Here is a 7183-nt window from a genome sequence, read left to right as displayed (position 1 = left end):
GGTTACGTCAACAAAAGACCGCATTTATCTTAAGCTGCGACAGGAGTCCATCAAGTCAGCATGTCAAAATCTAGCAAAAGACGGCTGCCCCCTTCTGTCCAGAGAAACCTCAGAATGGAGAGGATTACGAGCTACATCTAAAGACAAAGCATCACATTGTGCCCACAATACATGCCATACTGAAGTCTCCGGCTTTCAAGTGTGTCTACTGCCTGGGGGTGTACACGGACAAGTCCACCTCCAGGACAATCTCAATACACGTCCAGAGGTGCCGCTGCGCCCCCAAGGCGGCTAAAGATGCAGAGAGACTGATCAACCCGGATCCCAGTGCCCAGACAATCAATGGGGGTGTGCCTGCCACTGCCCTGGACCTCGCTAGTCAGAGCAAGTCCCGGGAGGCGGCCCAGGTTGCCACCAAGCAGCAGGCTGGCCACAGAAACAAACCCAGTGCATTTTCATTTGACCCTACTGTGCCCCTTGTGCTGGACCCCACGGGAATGGAGATGCGCTCGTTTGAGGACAGAAAGGCATTTCTTACGAGATACTTCCACCAGAAGCCCTATCTGTCCAGGAAGGAGATGGAGGCACTGGCGGGACGCCTGTGGTTCCCGAGGACTGATGTGGCGTCTTTGTTCGGGGCAAAGCGGAGCAAGTGTATGAAAGCCCTCAGACAGAAGAGGACTAAGGTTCTGTTGGGTTTTAACTGGACTGAGCTGAACAGGCTAAAGCACAACCTTGTGGGTCCGGAGGTTGAACTACGCGTGGAAGCTGAGTCAGTTAAAGTTTAACCAGTTTAGTAAAAGGTTGACCTGATTGTTAGAATGGAAACTGATTGCATTATTAAGTATGTCATCTGAAAAGAGGAAATGTTAATTGATTGCATATCTCGAAGAAATATATTGGATGTACAGGTGTTGGCCCTGGTCATCATTATTATTATTATTTTTAAAAGAGGGAATTTAAATGTAAACCATGTCCTCTAGATAGCATTTAAGGAAAAAGGAGTTTTGTATGACAGTAGATTTCCCCTTTTGAAATGGATGAAAAAGCACTCCTAATGGTGTTTGTAAACAAAGGCCTGTGTGTGTTATGAGAGCTATCAACATTTGCAGGTTAACTCAACAAAATCATCTAGTGTGTTGAGTATTTGATACATCTCCTAAAATGTAGTGTAGTTGGGAAGTGGATATCTACCACGTGGATGGTAAAAAACCCATTTGAATGGCCATACCAGGTAATTGGAGTTAGGAAATGTCTACCTCCCAACCTCCCACCTGATTCCCTCTGACAACCTAAAGAAAATACAATTGAGTGTTTTTTTCCCAACAGTTTAATGCAAAAACAATACAAATTTATAAAAAGCAATATACTAATTTTCACCTTATTTGGTTAAAAGCATTAGAGCAGATTAGCTGAATTTTTAGGTAATGGTTGATCCAGCTTCAAAACATTGTAATGCATCCAAATGGTCACTTATTGTTTCCAACTCCCTTTTGGTTCTAAAGCGCAACATAACCGGTATTTGTCACATCTGTTAAACATCAGTTGAGTTGATTCATTTTAACTCATGTCTGGACAAATTGTACAGTTGTAAGGAGTGTTTAGTAGAATTTAAATGTGTGTAGATATTTTATATGTGTATATATATATATATATATATGCTTTGTCAATATGCCCCATCTTGTGAACACAATATTTATTTGGAACCAGATTGTCATTGACTATTTGTACAGTTTAATTTCACAGCATGGGCAGCTTGTAAACACTACTTACTTGGCTCAGAACTAAAGCAGATTTATTTCCCTTCATAACATAGATGCATAGGACAAGTGCCTCGGTTTTCCTGTAGAAGTTGTAATTCCTTGCTCAAATGAACCATTATTTGACAGTGTACTACATCAAAGAACATCTGTTTCTTTAACACAGAGATGAGTTATTTTGTGGTCTGTGTTTTGTATTGCCCATAAATTCTCTTATTTGTAAAATGTTATTTCCTTTATTGTGTTTGGCATGTTGGATTAAATAGTAACTATAGCTTGAAATATTTTTTTCTAGTAAGACCAGATGTTTTAGAATAAGGAATAGTAAATCTATATCCATAAATTCTGGCAGTTCCTTTATGCAAGTGATATAGTAATTTCGTATATTAGTAGTATATTCTGGTCAGTTTTGTCCCTAGTGGTTAAACTATGCCACTGAAATGTGTGAAATCGAGGCAGTATTGTCGTATCAAGTGTGGGGTTAAGGCAAACTGCATTGCGGTGGGCCTGTTTCTCCACCCAATTAGCCTTGAATCACTAAATAAATAAAATGGTGGGATTCATGGCTAATTGGGTGGTTTCTCAACCTGCTACGTGTTATTGTGAATCCTTGTAGCACTCAAAACATTTTGCCTACCCCAAAAATGATTTATTAACAAAAAACACAACTTTTCAACATAATGTATTTATATTTAATATGGGGTGCGGTGGTCCCTTCTGAGGGCTATCCAATCCCTGTACGTCTAAAGTGAGAGCTGTGTTTGGGTTCTCGGTAGTAAGTCGGACTCGTTCCAGGTGGGGGTTGGCCTCTGCCAGGTCTGCGCTTTGTCACCAATCCTGTTTGTAACTTATATGGACAGGATATCGAGGCGTAGTCGGGGTGGGGAGGGGTTGCAGTTCGGTGGGCTGGGATTCTCATCGCTGCTTTTTGCGGATGATGTGGTCCTGATGGCGTCATCGGTCTGTGACCTTCAGCACTCACTGGTCCGGTTCGCAGCCGAGTGCGAAGCGGTTGGGGTGAGGATTAGCACCTCTAAATCTGAGGCCATGGTTCTCAGCAGGAAACCGATGGATTGCCTCCTCCGAGTTGGGAATGAGGCGTTGCCCCAAGTAAAGGAGTTCAAGTATCTCAGGGTCTTGTTCGCGAGTGAGGGGATAATGGAGCGGGATGAGGTGAGATGAGATATACATTACCAGTCAAAAGTTTGGACCCCTCATTGAAGGAAATGTCTTAATTATTACTATTCAAAATTGTACTATTTATTTTACTATTAAGAAATACTAAATATTTCCCAATGTAGAAGTAACACATGGAACCATAAATGTGGAAAATAAATGAATACGTTTGCATCTTAGACTCTTCAAACTAACCACCCTTTGCTTTGACAGCATTGTATACTTGGTAATCTCTCAACCAGTTTCTTGAGGTAGTCATCTGGAATGCTTTTCCAACCATCTTGAAGAAGTTCCTACATGACCACTGACAGGTGAAGAGAATAACACTGATAATCTTGTCATCATGGCATCTGTTAGTGGGTTGGATATATTAGGCAGCAAGAGAACATTCTGTCCTCAATGTTAAAAGCAGGAAAAATGGGCAATCGTGAAGATCTGAGCAACTTTGACAAGGGCCAAATCCTGATAGCTAGACGACTTGTTCGGAGCATCTCCACAACTCCAGCCGTGCTGACCCCTAAACGGGGACCTAGGCTGGAGCTAGATAGCACAGTGACTTAGTAATGGAAATGCTTGACAGGGTTCAAAGATATCTCCTCCAAATGTGAGTGCTTTTTCACTGTGATTGCCTTATTTTGCTAAATAACAGCTTTCCCGTGTCATGCTCTTTTTTGATACTGTTCCCTTTATAAAGCGCCCCGGCGAGTGTTCTCTCGCTTACGGCCATACCAGCCTGAATACGCCCGATCTCGTCCGATCTCGGAAGCTAAGCAGGGTCGGGCCTGGTTAGTACTTGGATGGGAGACCGCCTGGGAATACCAGGTGCTGTAAGCTTTTTTCCCCCACTAGGGTGTGCTCTTGGTTTATTTTCTCATCCTGATGGCTTCATTCAACGTGTAGTTCACTAAATGCAACTGCCCCCCCGGTCCAGTGTGGGTTCTGTACGTTTCTCCTGGGCTCGCCTGAACGCGCTAATGCGTGCTCATTGGGCATTGGCTTGTGAATCCACTCTGCTTAAACACATTGAAATCGGGGGAAGGGGGCATTTGCATTTCTACCAGTTCAGCAGTGTTGTATGACAGGAAAAGAGGGATGCGCTCACAAGATGGGCTAAACAAACAATAAAGTACTTGCAAGTGCTCTGCCCGCATCTGCATTTCTAGACATGCTTTGTAATGGCTCTATAGGACGTGAGGCTGTGGCGGTCCAGAGATGTGACATTGTAAGGCTCTAAGTGACCCACCGTCAGGCGGAAACGTTGGCACTGTAATGGCCACCCCTCCGCGGACCTGTACAACTCATACTTACCTGGCAAGGGAGACACCGTGATCACCAAGGCGGTTCACCCAGGGCGAGGCTCGGCCATTGCACTCCGGCTGTGCTGACCCCTGCGAATTTCTCAAATGTGGAAATCTCGATTGCATAATTTCTGGTAGTGGGGGACTGCGTTCGCGCTCTCCCCTGATCTAGTGTTCAATGACAAACGTGCCCTCCTGGTGCCTCTCCCACCTGTCAGGTCTGTGCCCTTGTGTACCTCCTCTTCCTCTCCCTTTAAGCGTGTTCAAGCTCATCTTTAGGTCGCCGTCTGCCCCCAAATCATGCCCAGGTCTGTCTTTGTTTCCCTCTTTGTTTCAGGCCGTATATGCCGGACTACTTAATACAACCTCTAACCCCAGAAAATGTGGACAGAGAAGACACCTTCTCAAGCTTGGTCAATTAGTCAAGCGGCACCAGTTAGCGGGGGGCAGCCTCTATTGGCCTGCAGTGTGCTACAGTCCACATTGAAACGGGGACCTAGGCTGGAGCTAGATAGCACAGTGACTTAGTAATGGAAATGCTTGACAGGGTTCAAAGATATCTCCTCCAAATGTGAGTGCTTTTTCACTGTGATTGCCTTATTTTGCTAAATAACAGCTTTCCCGTGTCATGCTCTTTTTTGATACTGATCCCTTTATAAAGCGCCCCGGCGAGTGTTCTCTCGCTTACGGCCATACCAGCCTGAATACGCCCGATCTCGTCCGATCTCGGAAGCTAAGCAGGGTCGGGCCTGGTTAGTACTTGGATGGGAGACCGCCTGGGAATACCAGGTGCTGTAAGCTTTTTTCCCCCACTAGGGTGTGCTCTTGGTTTATTTTCTCATCCTGATGGCTTCATTCAACGTGTAGTTCACTAAATGCAACTGCCCCCCCGGTCCAGTGTGGGTTCTGTACGTTTCTCCTGGGCTCGCCTGAACGCGCTAATGCGTGCTCATTGGGCATTGGCTTGTGAATCCACTCTGCTTAAACACATTGAAATCGGGGGAAGGGGGCATTTGCATTTCTACCAGTTCAGCAGTGTTGTATGACAGGAAAAGAGGGATGCGCTCACAAGATGGGCTAAACAAACAATAAAGTACTTGCAAGTGCTCTGCCCGCATCTGCATTTCTAGACATGCTTTGTAATGGCTCTATAGGACGTGAGGCTGTGGCGGTCCAGAGATGTGACATTGTAAGGCTCTAAGTGACCCACCGTCAGGCGGAAACGTTGGCACTGTAATGGCCACCCCTCCGCGGACCTGTACAACTCATACTTACCTGGCAAGGGAGACACCGTGATCACCAAGGCGGTTCACCCAGGGCGAGGCTCGGCCATTGCACTCCGGCTGTGCTGACCCCTGCGAATTTCTCAAATGTGGAAATCTCGATTGCATAATTTCTGGTAGTGGGGGACTGCGTTCGCGCTCTCCCCTGATCTAGTGTTCAATGACAAACGTGCCCTCCTGGTGCCTCTCCCACCTGTCAGGTCTGTGCCCTTGTGTACCTCCTCTTCCTCTCCCTTTAAGCGTGTTCAAGCTCATCTTTAGGTCGCCGTCTGCCCCCAAATCATGCCCAGGTCTGTCTTTGTTTCCCTCTTTGTTTCAGGCCGTATATGCCGGACTACTTAATACAACCTCTAACCCCAGAAAATGTGGACAGAGAAGACACCTTCTCAAGCTTGGTCAATTAGTCAAGCGGCACCAGTTAGCGGGGGGCAGCCTCTATTGGCCTGCAGTGTGCTACAGTCCACATTGAAACGGGGACCTAGGCTGGAGCTAGATAGCACAGTGACTTAGTAATGGAAATGCTTGACAGGGTTCAAAGATATCTCCTCCAAATGTGAGTGCTTTTTCACTGTGATTGCCTTATTTTGCTAAATAACAGCTTTCCCGTGTCATGCTCTTTTTTGATACTGTTCCCTTTATAAAGCGCCCCGGCGAGTGTTCTCTCGCTTACGGCCATACCAGCCTGAATACGCCCGATCTCGTCCGATCTCGGAAGCTAAGCAGGGTCGGGCCTGGTTAGTACTTGGATGGGAGACCGCCTGGGAATACCAGGTGCTGTAAGCTTTTTTCCCCCACTAGGGTGTGCTCTTGGTTTATTTTCTCATCCTGATGGCTTCATTCAACGTGTAGTTCACTAAATGCAACTGCCCCCCCGGTCCAGTGTGGGTTCTGTACGTTTCTCCTGGGCTCGCCTGAACGCGCTAATGCGTGCTCATTGGGCATTGGCTTGTGAATCCACTCTGCTTAAACACATTGAAATCGGGGGAGGGGGCATTTGCATTTCTACCAGTTCAGCAGTGTTGTATGACAGGAAAAGAGGGATGCGCTCACAAGATGGGCTAAACAAACAATAAAGTACTTGCAAGTGCTCTGCCCGCATCTGCATTTCTAGACATGCTTTGTAATGGCTCTATAGGACGTGAGGCTGTGGCGGTCCAGAGATGTGACATTGTAAGGCTCTAAGTGACCCACCGTCAGGCGGAAACGTTGGCACTGTAATGGCCACCCCTCCGCGGACCTGTACAACTCATACTTACCTGGCAAGGGAGACACCGTGATCACCAAGGCGGTTCACCCAGGGCGAGGCTCGGCCATTGCACTCCGGCTGTGCTGACCCCTGCGAATGGGGATGCGCCGTAGAGTAGTGCAATTGCCCCTGATCGTGATTGGTTGGAAGTTTGGAGCGTGGGATAAGTAATTATATGGTGTTTGTCAGTGTGTGAGTTAAACAGAATTAATTGAACTTCAGGACAGATTGAACTGATAGATGGCAATAACTGCTTCCATGCCTCCTATTTAGTTTTTTCCCAAGGAATTTATTGTTGTTTTGTGGCTTTACCTTTTCTACTAAAATATGTGCAAAATGATCTGATTTCATTGTGCTATTGGCACATTTCCTTACCTCAGTTACTTTATCTGTGTCTTTATGTTTTGATACATACAAATA

At 46.1% G+C, this 7183-nt stretch overlaps 5 non-coding genes and 1 pseudogene across 5 annotated transcripts; all 6 read left to right on the top strand.

Annotated features, from left to right (window-relative positions):
* The first annotated feature begins 3651 nt into the window (after window positions 1–3651).
* On the top strand, window positions 3652–3770 carry LOC114829854. The gene has a single exon (XR_003777693.1). It is a non-coding gene; the product is annotated as a 5S ribosomal RNA (ribosomal RNA).
* Window positions 3771–4236: 466 nt separating this feature from the next.
* Window positions 4237–4400, top strand: LOC114829853. The gene has a single exon (XR_003777692.2). It is a non-coding gene; the product is annotated as a U1 spliceosomal RNA (small nuclear RNA).
* Window positions 4401–4916: 516 nt separating this feature from the next.
* On the top strand, window positions 4917–5035 carry LOC114829848. Its single transcript, XR_003777690.1, has one exon. It is a non-coding gene; the product is annotated as a 5S ribosomal RNA (ribosomal RNA).
* A 466-nt stretch (window positions 5036–5501) lies between these two features.
* Window positions 5502–5665, top strand: LOC114829852. Its single transcript, XR_003777691.2, has one exon. It is a non-coding gene; the product is annotated as a U1 spliceosomal RNA (small nuclear RNA).
* Window positions 5666–6181: 516 nt separating this feature from the next.
* On the top strand, window positions 6182–6300 carry LOC114829837. Its single transcript, XR_003777685.1, has one exon. It is a non-coding gene; the product is annotated as a 5S ribosomal RNA (ribosomal RNA).
* Window positions 6301–6765: 465 nt separating this feature from the next.
* Window positions 6766–6893, top strand: LOC114829804 (annotated as a pseudogene).
* Window positions 6894–7183: the final 290 nt, after the last annotated feature.

Source organism: Esox lucius, chromosome 20 (genome assembly GCF_011004845.1).
Source record: "Esox lucius isolate fEsoLuc1 chromosome 20, fEsoLuc1.pri, whole genome shotgun sequence".
Lineage (NCBI taxonomy): Eukaryota > Metazoa > Chordata > Actinopteri > Esociformes > Esocidae > Esox > Esox lucius.
The sequence above is the reverse complement of the archived record's forward strand: the minus strand, read 5'-3'. Positions and strand labels throughout refer to the sequence as shown.